Source organism: Puma concolor, chromosome C1, assembly GCF_028749965.1.
Source record: "Puma concolor isolate L17-30 chromosome C1, mPumCon1.1.hap2, whole genome shotgun sequence".
NCBI lineage: Eukaryota > Metazoa > Chordata > Mammalia > Carnivora > Felidae > Puma > Puma concolor.
Window position 1 is genome coordinate 173,635,880 of NC_141674.1, and position 19,270 is coordinate 173,655,149.

Sequence of the window (19,270 nt, forward strand, 5' to 3'; positions counted from 1 at the left end):
CATTCAGATAAAATTTATCTCTACAAATAACCCTATTCTGGAAAGACCCCCCCCCCCCAAATTTAGATTCTTCTCTGTAGTTAAGGGACGGTCTCAAGTGCCTTCAGCTCAGCTCAAAATAATCCACATGCCCAAGTGGCACCTTCTGGGGAGGGGTACTACTCTGAACCCCTTCAATTCTCATCAGTGTGTGGTTGAGTGCCCTCCCTAAAGAATGTGGTGAGAAAGAAACCTCAAGATAAGAGAAGGCAACCTGGCTAAGTGCGTAGGTGACATCCCTCACGACCCTGTAACATGAGACCACACGATCAGACTGTATGTCTATACATTACCCCGTATATGGGAGACAAAACAGTAGAAAATATATAAAAGGCTACACCACGTGGTGTTTGGGGCTCAGTTTTTCAGTAAGAACCCAACTGAGCCAGCACTGGCATGAATAAAGTTGCTTCCTGGAAAGAAAGGCCATTGCATCATGATTCTCTGTGTGAGAATTCTACTACAAGTGTAGCTAGAGGTTTATCAAATGTATCAATCTTTTCAAAGAACGAGCATTTGGTTTTATTGATATATTTGGTTCAGGATTTCATTTACCAATGATCTCATTTTTATTATTTTCTTTCTTTGGATTGTTTTGAGTTTCTCTCTTCTTTCTCTAAATAATTCTTTGGAGTCCTTTCTTCTTTTGGAAGATAAACATTTCGTCCTATAATTTCCCTTCTAAGCACTGTTTTAGTTGCATTCTATAAATATTGGTGGTATGTTTTCATTTTTATTAATTAAAATATTTCCTAATTTTCTTTGTGACTATTCATGGCTTGGTTAGTAAAATATTGTTTAGTTTCCAAATATCTGGAGATTTTCCAGATATCTTTCTATTCTTGATTTGCATTTTAATTTTGGTCAGAGAATACTTTGTATGATTTCCGTAAATGTGTTCAGGTTTGTTTTATGTCTTGTGTAGGGTCTTTTTGGTGAATGTTTCATTTGTACCTGAAAGTGTGTTCTGCTGATCTTGGATAGAATGTTTTGTCATTCAGTTCTTCTATATCCTTAGTGGTATTCTGTTTCCTACTCTCAACTCATGAGGGACAAGTGTTGAAGTCTTTAAGTACATGTAGGTTTTACTATTATTGAGGTATGGTGAGACCAATAGGTCAGGTGATGACTGACATTGAAAAGATAGTTTGTTCCTCACAGCTTCCAAGAGAGGGTATGCCAGGCCACACAGAACTACACAAGGAAACATCAGGGTTGGTCAGGAGGTCGAGGGAGCAAGGGGAAAATATGGACAAGGGCCTTAATTGTGGTTTCTGTGGGAAAAAAAAAACAGGTGACATAGTATAAGCAGGTTTAATAATTAGCTATTTTGAATAATTGCAGTGATCTCTAGGACATAGGAACTGTTGCTAGTTGCTGCTACCTAGCCCAGGTGGGTTATCAGTGGTCCTGACTGTAAGAGCCTGATAAAGAAGGCAGTTGGGGGATATGGGCTCTTGACTGATTAGTTTGCATATGAAAAGTGTGCGCAAAGACAAATAATTTACCATCTGTAGGAACTGACTAGCCCTTAGGGCACAGTCTCTTCAGGGTTAACAAGACTTCCAATGTCAAAGCCACCAGAAATATAGAAAGTAAAAAAAGACAATTCAACACCGTGGGTGCATTTGTCTATTTCTCCTTTTACTCATTTTGATATTAGTTTCATTGCAAAGCTCTGTTATGTGCTTATACATTCAGCATCATTATATCTTCTTGGTGATTTATCATTCTTGTCATCATGTAAAGTCCCTCTTTTTTCTCTGGCAATATTCCATGTGCTGAAGTCTACTTTCTCTGATATTAATATAGCTGTTCTACATTTCTTTTGATTAATTTTGGGGAATTACTTAATTGAAATTAATTTTTGATTTTGTATTATGTTTTTCATCTTGTAGCTTTTAACTTATATATGTATTCATACATAAAGTGTATTTCTTATGGGGAGAATATAGTAGGGCCTTTTATAAAGTCAGCTGAATTGTCACTACTTTTAAGTGAGATGTTGAGACAATTTACATTTAAGTGTTGCAATGATTGAATTTAATTTCCCACCCTGTGCTTATTTTCTAGTTGTTTTAATTACTCTTTGCTCCTTATTCCTCTGTTTTTGGACTGGATATATTTTATCATTACATCCATTACTGGCTTTCTGTTGTATCTATTTTTCTAAGTTTTAGAAGTTTCTCTAGATTTGGACTATCTTATTACAGTCTACTTTTAGATAATATATCAGTTCACATATAGTCTACGAATCTTAGTCAACAGACTTTCAATTCTCCTTCCTAGCCTTTGTCTTATTGCATCCCATATTTTACATGTGTTATATACCCCATACCTTGATACTTTTCTTTTTGGTCTTTAATAATAAATCACCTCTTACAGCAATTAAAAGTAAGCAAACTGACTTTTACATTTATCTTTATTTTTACCAATTCCCGGGTACTTCATTTGTTTTTGTAGATGTGTGTTTCTCTCTGGTATTGTTCCTTGTGCTTGAAAACTTCTTTGAACATTTTTTGAAGCCAGGTCTGCCAGAAATAAATTCTAGCAGCTATTATTTATTGGGAAAAATCTATTTCACTTTTAGTTATAAACATATTCTCACTGAGCGTAAATGACAGGTTTTGTTTTCTTCCACTGCTTAAAAATATTACAGTATTGTCTTTGAGGTTGCGTTGTTTCTGGCAAGAAATCTTGCATATTTGTTTCTTTGCTCATCTATAGGTAATGTGTCTTTTTCTTTGGCTGCTTTCAAGATTTTTTTCTTATGTTTTGCCTTCATCAATTTAAACATGATGTATCTACTTATGTATGTATTGTATTAATTGTTAATAGTAAAAATATTTTTCTTCTATATCATCATGATTTGTTTACATGATTTTTTTCCCACTGTTTGTTCTCAGTGTGTTCATTCGAATGATTTCCACTAACCTATCTTTAAGGTCACTGATCATTTACTCAATTGTGCCAACATAACTCTCCATCTCTGGCATTATCACTTTCATTTCTAATATTATATTTGATTTAAAAGTTTTACCTCTCTACCGGGATTCTCCCACGTTCACACATGTCCGTGTTTTCTACTAGATTCCAAGCATATTGATTCTAAGCATATTCATTATTTTAAAATTCACACTGGAGGTACCTGGGGGGGCTCCATCAGTTAAGCATCCGACTCTTGATCTCAGCTCAGGTCATGATCTTATGGTCCTGAGGTTGAGCCCTGCATCAGCTGAGCGTGGGTCCTGCTTGTTATTCTTTCTCTTCCTTTCTCTCTGCCCCTCCACCACTTGCACTCTCTCTCCCTCTCTCTCAAAACAAATGAATAAACATTTAAAAAAGAAAAAAAATCACACTGTTAGTCACAATATCTGGATCATTTCTGAGTTTGATTCTGCCAATTGCTTTGTCTCTTGACCATGAGTTTGTTTCATTTCCTCTTATTTTGTTTGTGTGACTGTGTGTGAGTCAAATTTTTATTGGATACTAGGATTCATATGTAAAAGAGGAAAGATTGAGGTAAATAGTATTTATAACTGGAAATATGTTCTCCTCTTTCATGCAGTAGCATGGGGGTACTGAATCAATCTTGTCAAAATTCAAACTTAAAATTAGTCTACTGGTGCCTACTTGTACTTAGGTCGGGGTCTGGGATTCAGAGAGCAATTCTTTTCTTTTTTTCTTAAGTTTATTTATGTATTTTTGAGAGAGAGAGAGAGAGAGGAAGAGGGCATGAGTAGGGAAGGGGCAGAGAGAGAGAACCCCAGGCAGGCTCTGCACTGTCAGCACAGAGCCTGATGCAGAGCTCGAACTCACTAACTGCAAGATCATGACCTGAGCCAAAACTGAGCGTCAGTTGGCTTAACCAACTGAGCCACCCAGGTACTCCTCAGAGAGCACTTCTTAATGTTTGTGCTACAAGCTCACTTTTGAACTATCCATGTGTGCTTGCACAACAGAAGAGCTCATTCTCTGTCTTAAAACATGTAACCTTTCCCCAGGGGTAGATTTCTGATGTTTGCAAATTTGTGTCTTGCTAGGATTCTGCTAGGGCCTGGGGCAGGAGGAAGACTGTTCCAGCCTCAATAGTGGGCCTCCAGTGTGGGATTTTCTCAGCATTTCTGTCATTTTCCCTATGGCAGACAGCCAGAATTCTGCCTTGTGTTTCTCTGGTTCTTGTTGGGGAGACCATTTTTGATATAACATCCCTGCCTTGGGAATTTTTCCTCAGCTTCCTCATGGGTAGAGATCTTTCTTCTATATCCTTCCCTTTGCTCTTGGGGTTTGCTATCCCTCCCTTTGATGTGAAATGCTTTTCAGAGACAGTCCATTTTCTCTACAGAGGCCTGATCCTTTTCCCTATGCTTGCCACACAGAGGGGTAGCTCTAGGTGTTTTCCAGCCTTGTCCTCTGTTTTCTTATGACTGTACCATAAGGTTCCGAAAGAAAGAGACCGTGGATGGGGGCAAACTCCCTTTGCATCTCATTCTCGTGGGCTCCACACTGTCAAATCAGCTCACAGTTGGCCTTTAGATTTTTATTAATATTTTAGCTCACTTGATCCTTCTTGTTTATATGTTGGCCCTGCCTTTCTTTCTTGTTGAGAAGGTTTAGGCATGCAATTTCTTCTTAGGGGAAGGAGCTGTCCTATTTCAAACTATGTATGTGGCTCCCTGAAAGCTCAGCTTCCTTATGGGTTCAAGAAAATTTACAATTTTTTTTCTGGCCTACTTCTAGTTATTAGAGTAGAAATGATACTTTTCCAGCTAGCTACAAACAAGCAGAAGTGGAATTATCCTCTTATTTTCTTCAGACACATTCACTCAATTAATTCATTAAAATATTTGATAAATACATTCCAACAAACCCAACTGTGGACTCAAAATTAACTGATCAACTACAGAGTTACCTTCAAGAGCAACACATTAGAAAAGAAATTTTGAGTCTGTCCTGCCTACAACTGATCCTATGTTCCATGGCTGTGTTAAAATTCTTAAAATTGGACTTTCATCATGTAATTAATGGCTTAGAAAGTCACAATTAATTCCTACCAACATCTAACCTACATTTATTTGCCTTATTTTCAACTACCACCGAATTAGTTTTCTTCCTTATGCTTCCACAATCAGAATGTTCTTCCCCATTTTTTTTCCCCTTCCAGAGACTTACAGCCTCCAAGGTTTCTTTACCAACTACTTAGTTCTCATCCAATATTGGTGCTTCTCAGCGCTTTTATAACACTAACATTCTGAACCATACAACTTAGCACATAATTATAGAAATATATTTTTCTGTTTCTTTGTTTTTTTTTCTCTGGGTCTTGGCTTCATGGGAGGAAGGGAAGGAAAAGTAACTCCTCATAGTATTTTAATGTCTCCCATGTGGCCTAGAAAGTTCTGGTCTCCTGTATTTTTATGACAAACTAGAATATTAAGTAAATAAATTTGCAATAAACTCAGGAACAGGTAAAAATATTCTTAAATACTCTACTTGAATAAATATATGGAATGCACTTAAAACCCTGAGGGACAAATATGTACTTTCTGACAGCTGGATATCAGATTAATATAGTGTGCAAGTTTAAAGTTTCTAAAATGAGGGAAAATGACACAGTAAGATTAATGGTTTTCCTTGCAACTACATTAATTACTTTGGGGCTTGATACAGCAATCATGGTCACACATGTTGTCATTTCAATATATATGTAGAATATAATGTAGGCAGATGTGCTCATTTTGATGATTTTAATCAAAGATCTATTTATGTGACACTTATCTCCATGTTATTTAAATGTTTGGATAATCTAATTACACTCATTTTAATTATCAGTGTGGAAAGGAGAAAGAATGAGATTGCTCTAATTTCTCTCTTTTCTAGAATGATAACTCTTTCCAAAGAAAGGAGTTTGAACATGTCTGTGATGGTACTAATTCTTTACAAGTCCAGTCAGGGATAGACTTTCTAGAGAAATTGTGTGTGTGTGTGTGTGTGTGTGTGTATACAGAAATTATTTTTGTGTGCCCTGATAGAGAAGACATAGTATGAAACTCTTTCTACACATGTACGTTGGGAAATTTGCAAATAGAACCAATTCCCTGTGCCCTGATAGAGAAGACATAGTGTGAATTTCTGTGCCCTGATAGAGAAGACATAGTGTGAAACTCTTTCTACACATGTATGTTGGGAAATTTGCAAATAGAAACAATTCCTAATATAGCTCTTACCAAATGAGTCAGTAGTTGCAAGAGTAAGCAGTATTTTTTAAGTTATTTTTTTACTTATAAAGAAGTTGAAATGGATTGGTAATGACACAATTTGTGATTTAGAATATTCATCATTATGTCCATTACAGGCAAAGTGAGGGTGGACTGACAAGAGGTCAGAGGGTATAAGCTCTGTATAATTAGATACATTGGGTAACTTGTCTGCTCTTAGACCCAATACATTACATTGGCTAAGGGTGACTTGATTTGCTAATGCATTATGAGAGATTTTACCGGGTGTTTTTCCTTTCCAAAGCCACTTAAATATTTATTGTCTGAGCAAGTTATAGTTTTCCTCAAGGTCAAAGATGCCTGCCTTTAAGTAAATCATTCTATTAGTCCCTGAGAATTCTTTCCTGTTCTTGTTCGAACATATAACTACATCCTTAAATTTCAGACTCTAATGCCCTTGCTTATAACTATAAACTCCAATATTGGCTGTTTTTAGCAGATACTCAGAGTAATATTAAATCTCATTTACATATTACAAACTGATTCCCAGTACAAAAATGGGTGGTTGGGGATGATGGGGATGGTGAGCAAAGGGAGAATGAAATTATGTGGGGAAAATCAATTTTGGTACCCTGTGGCAATAAGAAATTATTCATTAGTCAACATAAACCACCTCATTTAAATGTCTCAGATATGCACACTGAGGAAGCAAAAGTCAGACATCTCTAAATCTTTTAACATGCATAAATATTGCATCAAGAGTATTAACAAATACATTTTCTTTGATTGAATATTTTGTATTTTAATTTTATAAACCCATTTCTATTTTATATCAATTATAAGTAATAGCATTTATTAATGATTCCTGGTGAGCTAAAATTTTTGCAACAAGGATTTAGAGATGAATTCTCATTGATTAGCCCAATGTTTTCCTTATTTTAAAAGATCCCACATTTCACCTACCTTTCTCTCTTTCTTCAGTACTTCAGCATTCAAAAGATGATATATACATCACTAAACAAATCAGTCAGGAAAATCAATTGTTCACATTATTTTTCTTGTTTCTACACAAAAGCATATCTTCCATAATGCCTAGTTCTTGTAGACAGTAATCACATTTTTTGACCCCCTTTAGGCTTTTCTAAAGAACTTCATAAAATTGCAATTGTCGTGCCATCTTTATTTTACTCTCATATACTGCCAATTTAAGTTTTTAATACTATTAATTGTATCAGTTATTCCTCTTAAAGTTTTTGCTGTGAAGGGAAACATACAGCATACTAAATCCTAGGATAAAAAAAAATTCTAATTTAGAATAAACTCTGAGCCCAACCATGGAAGCAAAAAAGTTATTTATGTTCCTAGATGAAATAATTTATCTTGCTTTGAAAACACACTGATAAATATACACATATCAGATATACATAGAGATAGATTAAAATATAGGGCAGAATAAGATTATAGTTTTACTTCTTAGAATTTAAAAATAGTAATGCTCTACTGTTTTTAATTTCCAAAATGAAATAATAATAATTATAGGCTTTAAAAACATCTTTGTTATGAGTAGTTTTGGGGAGGGAAATTTATATATATGTATAAAATCCTTTCTTAATATATTACAGAATATCTTATATTGGTAATTATCAAATGTAGAGGAAGATTTAATGATAGTATATCATTTATTTTTGTGAATTTCTTTACAAAGACTTTAAAAAATCTTTTTTAAATGTTTGTTTATTTTTGAGAGAGAGAGAGCAGGGGAGGGGCAGAAAGAGAGAGGGACAGAGGATCTGAGTTAGGCCCTATGCTGATAGCAGAGAGCCTCATGTGGGTGTCAAACTCACGACCTGTGCTGTCATGACTTGAGCCAAAGCTGGATGCTTAAACAACTGAGCCACCCAGGCGCCCTCTTACAAAGTCTTTTTAAATTAACTTTACCTGAGGTAGAGAAAATGGAATTTCTTTCTTGACTTTGTCATTATTATTCATCTTGAATATCTTTAAGTAATCTAGCACATCTGGTACAGTAAACACAAAAACTAAAATAGGGATGTATGTCCATTTGTTTTCAGCTGTCCGGGAGCCTATCAGTTTTTGTGTTCAGATATAGTTGTTTGGGTTTTACATGAAAATGCTATTTTATTTGCTTGTTATTTGGTTTAGCTTATATTTTCACCTATAAACCTGCCTATAATAATTATAAATCTGCAACTTATCAATTGGAAATATATGCTCCCAAATTACACTGTTACACCTCTGCAACAATTTTTCTTCTAACACTCGGTTGAAGGAAAATTAGATAAATACATTTTGCAGTAAAGTTGAATTGGCTTGTAAAAGAGGGTATTTATGAAGTGTATATATAAAGCTAGCATCTATAATACTTTAATGAAAGCATACACATACACCTATATGCTTAACTGATCAATAGGTCAACAGGAGCACTTTAAAATTCTTGTCCAACCTCAGCTAACACTAGAGATTTGATAATGTGCTGAAGACATAATGATCTGGATAAATTATATATATTGTTCAGTACAACAGCCTTTAATGTTCTGATAGAATCCTAAATTCCCTCCTAAGGAAGTCAATTTAATGAAATAATGGAAAACTGATTAAAGTAATGTTTGCCATTGATAACATTAATATGTGGAAATTAGGGACATCGTAGCCCCCTCCTTTGTTTTACTTTGCAATCCACAGTGGAGTGTGAAGACTGGTGTGTCTCAGCATGTCTCTCTCCCTCAGCCAGTTGGTGGTGTTGGTGGCAATTCCTGTTAAGCATCTCCCCTTGTGCACATTACCAGATGTGAGTTCATGTGTACCCCACGAGCAGCTGGCACATTTTGTGAATGCTCCAACTTGCATCCAATGACAGGTCTCCACTGAATTCATGAACACATCACACCTCCTGTGATTTTCCATCAAGTTTGACAGCAAACAGCCTTGTCTCTCCTCCACTGGTTTCCAATCACATTTCCTTGATCTCACAACAGTTGATTCCTGAACTATCAGTCTTGACCCTTTGTGTATAAAGCATCACTGGCCAAGGACAATCCAGTGAACTCATGTGATATCCAGGGGCTCAAACCCTATTTTCTCTAATGTGAATCCAATCCTTGGATGGGAATCCTTGGAGGATTCTTCTCTTCTCAATTTCTCCCACAATCCCTAAGTCATTCTTCAGTTTATATTTTAGCCAATATTCCATTAATACAATCTCATATGAATAATTATTTTCACTAAAGTTTTTCTGCTTAGATGACTATGTGTTTTTCTGTCCTGTTCTTGGATTCACACTGTATGTAGAATTAGGAATCAAAAAATTGTGCTAAGAAGATGGGCAAATTTGCAGTCTGAATTATATGATGCAGTTATCAACAATTGAGATTCACTAATCTATATCAAACAGATGTGATAGGAAAAAGGGCAAAATAGAAATCATAGCCTTTCTACCTTACAGTGAGGAGAAATCTACCAATGTATTCTTTAGAAAACATGCTATTTAAGTTCTTCATCTTAGATACAGGGAGAATGAGACCAAGAAAGTCTGTTTCAGTTCCACTCACTATTCAATATCCCTTGGCCTAATCTGACTTTTTAAATCACTTTTCTACTGCTTGGGATTCACAGACTATGGAGGATCTCTGGACTGTTTATATCAGGCATGTGGTTATAAGCACTATATGTCATACCTTGAAAGAATTTTTTAAAGTATAAGAGGTAGGATCTTTTGTCCCCATTATGAATGCTGAGAAAGAGAGAAAGAAAAAAATGAAAAGTCTTTGTTTCAAGTTAAACATCCTAAAAAGTGTTTCATTGTGTTAAATACGGTGTTTTATTTTAAGTAATATATTAATAGTTGTAATGAAACAATCTTAATTTCAAATTTAGAAGATTATATATCAGTAAATGAAAAAAGAAAACAAATCATTTAAAATAATGTCTTGCTCAATAAAAAAAATTTACTGAAAAGTTCAGCTAAAGTTTTAGTTACTGCATGAAAAAGCATTCTCTTTTCCCCTTATGTTCAGTCCTTGGTCACAGCCTCTCCTTCAATATTTTTTCCCTGTCTCTTCTTTTCTTTAGTTGAATCTCATTAACCTCCAAACCCAATTAATGGTGACACTCTGGATAATAGAGAGTAATTATAACTTCTTTGTATGGAATAGACATTTAAATCATCACTTTATATAAAATAATCTGAATATTAAAATTATGTTAAAGATTATATGATCTTTCTAAACTGGAGAATTTTCTTTGTGATTTGTCAGGGTCCTGAGTCTTCACTATGAACATGAAGTACTGATAATAGAGATAAGTGTAAACATTTACCATAGTGTATTTTACTTATTACTACCTTTTTTTAAAGTTTATTTATTTTGAGAGAGACTGAGACAGTGTGAGTGGGGAAGGAGGAGAGAGAAAGGGGGAAAGGATCCCAATCAGGTTCTGTGCTGTCAGCGCAGAGCCCGACATGGGGCTCAAACTCATGAAACCACAAGATCATGACTTGATCGGAGACCAAGAGTCAGATGCTTAACCAACTGAGCCACCTGAGCACCCCTTATTATTATCTCACCTTTGTAACTGTGATCTGTAAGAACAGTACTGGTCTTATATTACTTGTCTTACTATAATACCTGAAATGGAGTAAATGCTCAATAAGTATCTGAAAATTAATGGTAAACTAAAGAGTGGCAAAGTAGTAATACCTGTTTCACCAAATCACTATATCACTTTTTTCTATGAAATATTATGACATTGTGTTCTAGTAAAATGTTTATGCAGTTATTTGCAAATATTAACAGAAATTCAAGATACATTCCTAATATGATTTCAGTCATCCACCCCTCCTTTTTTCTGTCTTAAAATATAAGTATAGGGTACAATGGAAAACAAACCACAGAATACTTTATTACTCATGTTCTTGGTCTTATAATTCAATTCCATAAGTCTATTAACTACTCTGGGCCATTTGAAAAACAAAACAAAACAAAACAAAAAACAAAACAAACAAAACTTACTTAAATTAGCTAACTGAATCAGTATAAATCTCCTAAAAATAAAAGTATTATAAATTTCAGTTTATAGGTTTGTGAGTCCAAATGTGAGACTGGAAACTTTTAATTCAGTGAAATGAAAGCATATCCATTAGTAAAGAAGCAATGGAATCAGAGAGAGCTAAAGGAAGAATGAGTGAGCAAGGTCGTTTTAATGCCTCCAAATGGATAGCTTAGATGTCAGCCTGAATCTTCACGTGCAGGCAGTAGGCACACACCAGTGGCCTCCTCAATGACACAGAATTTAAAGAGGGGAGTTGACTAGCCTGACCCAAACTCTTTTTATCCTGGATACATAGAAGGAAGAGACCTAAGAAAGTCAACTTATTCATATATGCTGACTTCGTGACAAATTCAAGATTTCTACTTTTTTTCAACGTTTTTTTTTTTTTTTTTTTTTTTTTATTTTTTATTTTTGGGACAGAGAGAGACAGAGCATGAATGGGGGAGGGGCAGAGAGAGAGGGAGACACAGAATCGGAAACAGGCTCCAGGCTCTGAGCCATCAGCCCAGAGCCCGACGCGGGGCTCGAACTCACGGACCGCGAGATCGTGACCTGGCTGAAGTCGGACGCTTAACCGACTGCGCCACCCAGGCGCCCCAAGATTTCTACTTTTTAAAAAATTGGTTCAACCCATGGGCTTGAGTCAAATTAATCAAGGTTATGGCTTCACTTATTATTTTAAAATGGAGAGGCTTTGCCTTTGATCTTCACTGGCAATGAATTAGAGCAGAGGCAATTATGAGGAGTAGAGAAAGATGAAAGAGAAGAATTGAATGCTGTTTAAAAGCCAATCATGTATTTACTTGATCACATGCTGACTAGATGTCATTAGAACCTGTTATTTGTACTTCAGGATAAACTAGACTTGGTTTTTAGAAGGAAATAGTCCTCAAATTGGTAGAAAAGCCTAATTCTAAACTTTTGTTATTGCATTTTTTATCATATGTAAAATTATTACCCAATTTTCATTCATAAGTATTATAATATTTGTATAGCTAATATTTTAATAATACCTCTATCTTTAAATTTTCTTTTTAAATTTGAGAAAAATAAACTATTTTTCTTTTCACAACATAGCATTTTTGTTGTAGATATGAAAGCAACTATTGCTTTTATTGCGAATCTCAATGTTAATTTATATTTGTTTCTAGATAGCATGAGTCACAACATTTCAGATTTCTTTCATGCTTACAAGTAATTAATTGTATTGTACAACTACAGTGGTAAGACAATTCCAAATCTTGGTCCAATAGTTTGAGTTTCAATGTCATTTTAATTACTATTAACATTATTTTTAGTCATAAGTGAGGGATATCACTACAACCAGCTATGTAAGAGCTTGGAGCTTGAAAAAAAAAAGAACTTGGAACTTATTCTCCTCAAAGTCTATATTTAATATCAGCTCTACCAATTTCTTATTTTATAATTACCTAGGCTTAATTTTAGAATGTTTTAAATATAGTTTTTCTTATAGCATGTTGCATAGAACTTTATTTTTTTATTCTAGTTTCTTTTTATTTATTAAACTTTTTTTTAATTTTTTCATTTTTAAGAGACAGATCATGAGCAGGGTAGAGGGACAGAGGGAGGGAGGGAGGGAGAAGAGGAAGAGAGAGAGAGAGAGAGAGAGAGAGAAGAGAAAGATTGAGAATCTTAAGTAGGCTCCACACTCAACATGAAGCCTGACGTGGGGCTCAATTGCACAAACCTGGGATCATGACTTGAACGGAAATCAAGAGTCAGATGCCCAACCTACTGAGCCACCCAGGCACCCCTGACGCTAGGTGCTTTTTAAAAATGCCTTTGTGGGGCGCCTGGGTGGCGCAGTCGGTTAAGCGTCCGACTTCAGCCAGGTCACGATCTCGCGGTCCGTGAGTTCGAGCCCCGCGTCAGGCTCTGGGCTGATGGCTCAGAGCCTGGAGCCTGTTTCCGATTCTGTGTCTCCCTCTCTCTCTGCCCCTCCCCCGTTCATGCTCTGTCTCTCTGTGTCCCAAAAATAAATAAACGTTGTAAAAATGCCTTTGTATTTCCCCCATAGTGTTAGAACTTTTAAAAATCAGTCATGTATAAATAATCAAAAAGTGCTTTTATATTCAATATGGCGTATGAAATTCATTTTTAATATATATTTAAACTAATCTGTGTATTTCATTTGAGTTATCATTGATGATATTTACTTTAAAATAATTTGGAATAATAATTTTGCGTTATATGTTTGTTGGGCACTAATTTTTAATCCACAGTTGTTTATATTTGCTGTTTGAATAAAAATTATTTCAGTAAATTTTCTATGCTATTTTTCTACATTTTAGAGTTGTAACTCTAATGGATTTATATAGTTGTTTCCAAGTATTGGTGCTTCAGAAGATTCAGCCTTTTGACAATCATTTTCATATAGCTGTATTAAGCCATAGCTTAGAATTAGATAATCTAAATCATTTTAACTTAACGCTTTTCAAGAAACTCATCATTTACTAAGCATCTCAGTTATTTGTCATCTTGAGAGGATTAAGAAGTGTGCTGACTTATTTAAACTGTTTCACAAATTAGATCAAATAAAAGATGATGTGTGAGAGAAAACTTAAAAGAAAAAAATCCCACAAGTGCAACAACAACAAAAACTTTTTTCAAAGAAATAAAACATTTATAGAGTACAGTGAAATGAAACCATATCCAATTTCTTAGTAAATGTCTAATAACTTGATTTGTGGAAGTTTAATATATATCTTTGTTTACTTATTTGTTTTTATGTCCAAACTTAAACCACCCCATACTCTGAACCAGGTACTCAGACAAACTGTATCTGCTACTTGGTCTTATCTCTCTTTAACTTAAAAGAGCTTCAGCTACAGTTACAAGTTTTTGAAAAATTATGGTAAAAACATCTTCCCTAGCAGATCAGGAATGGTTTGTAAAGAATCTTTTTATTTTTATGAAGTTACTACAAACATGAACCACAGACCAGCAATTTTCTAAAAACTAGATTATAATGAAACATTATAACACAAAGACTTCACACAATAGTATTTTTTTTTTTTTTTTTCAACAGCCCAGAGCCCGACGCGGGGCTGGAACTCACGGACCGTGAGATCGTGACCTGGCTGAAGTCGGACGCTTAACCGACTGCGCCACCCAGGCGCCCCAATAGTATTTTTATTATAGACTATCTTATGCTGCTTCACAATTATTACTATGATGTAAATTATTGTGGATGTTTATACCATCACATACAAGGATTATATACATATTCTGGTTTCATATGCTGGGTGTAATGAAAGCATAATTAGTTTGTATAGCAGATATATAATCCCATCTTTAGGTATTAGAATCCCAGACAACCATACACACAAGTAGATATTGCCATAAAGACTTTAGACCAGTACTTCATACTTCATAGAAGTTTTAATTTTTGGTTTTCAATCCACTGAATATATAATATGTGTTTCATATATCTAAGCACCTGTTAGATCTTTATTTGGCACCAAAAAAATTTCACCAATTTAAAAAATGTGAAAACTAGGAAAGACCATCATTTAATTATGATTGGTGTTGCACATTAGAAATAGAATTTCTGGGGCTGGAAAACAAACAATACAGTGTTAGTCATAACTTCTGCCTTTTTTTTTAAGGATAATTTTAATTTGGTAGCATCACTTTGCGATGTAATGCTTAAGCTGTAAAATAATCTGACTAATAAGGAATTATTCAAGGTAACTTTTCAGGCACAACTGTCAACTAAGAAAAAACAAAAAGCTATTACTACAAACAAGAGAGGTTAAATTTACATGAGCCAAAACCTAAGCGGTTAGTCAGTAATAGAACAAAAAATAGAGGGAAATGGAAATTAATGTAGTCATATTACAGTGAGAATCACTTAATCAAATATTCACTAGTATATCTGTACTAGTGTTTGATAACCATTATCGCTTCTGATTGCTTGGTGCCCATTCACCATGAAAAAAGACATTATTAAGCATGCAGAAGAGATTTCAAAGTTAAAAAACCAAAAACAAGCCCAAACTACCAGGACTGTGTGGCATTACATGTATTAGCTTAGGTAAAGTAGAAAATTTCTTAGACAATGATAGAAAACTTGAACTTCTGTAGAATCACTAAAAAAAAATTAAGCCAGTACAAATGTTGCCACAAATAAACCAAATAAAATAGCATTTTCTGTTTTGTTGGTTCCTACAAATATTCAAAGATCGATAATCATAGTATTTCATAGTATATTTTCAGAGAACATAAAATAGGAAATATTCTAAATAATTTAAGAAACGAATGTAACCATAATATGGAAAAATTTTTAGATAACCATGAACATAGAACCAGCAAAATAAAGTTTTATATGCACAAAAATAAATATATTATGAATATGTTGAATATTTTTTAAAGAATTTAAAGTTGGTTCAACATAAAATAAATAATTCATAGTTATTGGATCAAAGTTTCCACATTTATTTGATTTAACAAGAAAGTTTAGTGGATGTGCTGAATATATAATCAAAATTAAAAATCCAATTTCTTTACCATATATCTATAACCAATAGTTGGAAATTGATTTAGAAAAAATGCCTGTGGAGGATATTGTGATATATAGACCATATTTCCTCTGCATGAATGAAACACTCCCTGAATAACCAGCTGATGGGAGTTCTGCCTGCAGATAGCCTTGCTGTCACCTCCTTTCAGAGATGGCCTCAGCCACAGAAAGATACTTTCACCAAGTTCACACCTGTTCCCAGCCTTCCCACATACAGTGACTCTTAACTTTGATAGGTATGATAACATTGTTTTCTCTCTAATCAGTGTTAAGCCTGGTCAGAGGAGGATGGACACTCCTTCCTGAAGGAGATCACTTTTTGTACTCTGCTCACAGGACTTACCTATGCTCCTTGATGGTGTATGGAAGGTGCAGTGTGATTGATCATCACTGAAAGAGATCACATTCTAGAAATAGAGTAATTATGGCCCAAAGTATTCAAGAGAAAAAATGTTTAGGAGATGTGTTGTTCTGCAGCAATACTATACAATTCTGAATGGTAAATTTGACATGGCCAGAAAAGAAATTTTCATTAACATTTCCCTGCATACTTTTGGTAATATGTCCATTTGTGGTCATCACTAAGAAAACTGTAACAACTTTGAAGAGAATAATTGGAAACTAGTATTCATGATGGGGGATGCAGCACCTTGGGTAAGGATATAATCAGCATCAGAATGAAAAAATGCTGAAAGAAACTGAAAAGTCAAGATCTATATTACATTTTCAAAAGTTCTCAATTACCATGATGTTATAAATAATAACTGCATTGGTACCCTTTGTTCATGATGGCACACACACACATTTAACAATAAAGAATATGAAGAGTTGTTCCCTGTATCTAAACAGTAAAAGATAGTTCCTACATGTTACAAAGAATCTTCACAGGCAAGACAGGACAATAAGCAAATACTTAAATATCTTTATCCATTATTCTAAATCTTCATCAAAAAAACATTCTACTTCACATGGATGCATAAATCTTGTAATACATTCTTGTAAGAATTGTTCAGACAAACAGGAGCCATGCAAAAATATTTTCCTCGGGACACCCTAGAATTGATCCTATATGGTGCTAGGAAATATAGTTATATTAAAAATAAAAATAATTTCTACTTTACATCCTGTATAAAAATCTATTTTACATCAATTACATACTTTACATTTTTGTAGACAAAAACATGCCTTTATGAACCTGAGACAAGAAAGATTTAAAAAATAATACTAATGTGGTGATGGACCAGTTGAATGAGAATCATCCAGATGCTAATTCAATTGTTTATATTCATTTTTTAAATTTTTAAAAAAGTCTTTCCTCACCCATATTCATATGGATATTTGTTTTGAAATGATAATGTAGCTGTTCCTGCCCCTCTAGTTCCTTTTAGAATTTATTCAATGCTGACGCTGCATACATCATTACTTATGGTGCTGCCTCATCTACTATAAGTAATGGTTCCCAATGACTCTCTCAAAATTGTTACTGTGCTTTCTTAATGATCACTGTAAATGTACATTTTGCCTTTCCAAGTAATCAACAGTTGACAGATTATGTTGAATATACACCATTAGTATTTAAGGTAAATGGGACAGATATTGGTGCTCTATCCATATCTACTAATTATTTACTGTGTTTTATTTTATTTTGAATATTGCAGGCCTGCTTGTCTACCTATTGTCAGCACCTGTGCCTCTTCTCATAAGACCTTTGTCTTGTCAAAGAAAAATGCACTACCTATGTGAATTATAAGCCAGACACTGGGGACATAGAAATGCTTCCCCATCAGCCCAACCAATGAGTGGCAGAAGCTGGTGCATAATCTGGCAGCTCCGTTATTCATTTGGCATACTTATTCTGAGGGGTTTGTTCCTTACTACCTCCTAAATATTATAACATGATTGACAATTTACTCTGCTGATTTTTTTCCCTTTCTATATCAATTCTATCCAAATTCAAATCTATATACTATTCTCTCAATATTTCTATGATATTTTATTGCATAACTACCAGCACTTACCTTTTTGTCTCAGGCTCTGTTTGGCGGGAAACCATACATAAAATGATATCATTTGTGGTCCTAAGCAAAGCCTTAGGATTGAGTTCTGAAATGTGATCACTTTTCAAGCAGATTAAAAAAAAAGAAAGAAAGAAAGACACTGTTATCAGTAGTAAGGAGATAATAATATTCTCTGGCATGGTGATTTGAAACAGAATGCAGGTAAAAGAGGATATACTTTCTTATCTAGAACCTCTAACATTTGAGAGCTACAAGGGGAAATTAAATTATAAGAAATAAGTTTTTTGTTTTACTTTTTTATTTTTTTATTTTTTTTTTGGCTAACTGCTATTGATTCCCTGAAAGAAACAACGAACAAACAAATAGGAACTGGTCAGCCATCTATGAATTCAGAGCACACTGTGAAAGTCATAAGCCTTCTGTAGCAGTGAAACTCTGATCTCCTGCAGTCAGAAGGCAGACTGTGCAGAAAACTGACATGTAATTTGGTTGTGAGTATTTGTTGGTCCCCACATTGGGAGATTCCTGAGTGAAATCTGAAACTACAACTCTCTGCCACTCTGACACCTCCCCATACGTGGAAGACAAGGAGATCTAGGTTGGTCAGTAACCACTTTAATCAGCAAGGGAACTTATATATGAGGTTTGTCTTGGGTGGCCACAAGATGAATAGAGCTCTGCACCTACCTGCCAGACTCTGAAAAAGTTTTTGTAGAAGCTTTAAATTGAGTTCAGTCATGTATTCAGTCCAGATGGTGTCAACAATACATTGCTCTCTCAAGGCTGTGTCTATAAAACAGCTCCCAGTGTGGGGATGGTGGGCAGAATGCATTCTAAGGACAGGCGAGGATGTGAGGAGCCTCCTATCACTCACACTCAGCTTGCAGACCAACCAGCAGTCACATTTTCTTGCTGACCTCTTCCAACAAAATTAGCAGGAAAAACTTCATTTATTTAAAAGTAATGACACAGATAGGGAAGGAGTAATACCTGAAATAGAACACCTCAGTGGATGCACTTGAGAATCTTGAACCCCCCAGGTTTCCGTGAAACCCCTAGGTTGCTGTAAGTGGCTTTCTTGCTCTTGCTAGAGGATATCAAATTACCTTTGATTGGAAACCATGAAAAAACAACTGAGGCATAGGACTTGTCCTTCTGAACTTCTGACCTCAATTCCCACTGCTGTTACTTCTAGAGCAATCATGAGGGCCAAGTCAACCAGAACATGACAGGGGCACCATAACCAGGGTCTCAGACCCCTCAGGGATAAAGATCTGGGTCACCCTATGAGGCAGACAACTAAAGCCGGCACCTAACTTAACAATGAGGGATATCTGGAATAGATGGTGGAAGAGGGAAGATGATAAATACCAGTTGCATCCCCA

General features: G+C 34.9%; 1 long non-coding RNA gene across 1 annotated transcript in view; it reads left to right on the top strand.

Annotated features, from left to right (window-relative positions):
• LOC147578582 (uncharacterized) overlaps positions 1-17,777 on the top strand; it is a 36,270-nt gene extending 18,493 nt beyond the window's left edge. Inside the window, exon 3 of the long non-coding RNA XR_015254313.1 lies at positions 17,526-17,777. This is a non-coding gene — a long non-coding RNA (uncharacterized LOC147578582). The remainder of the gene's footprint in view (positions 1-17,525) is intronic.
• Positions 17,778-19,270: the final 1,493 nt, after the last annotated feature.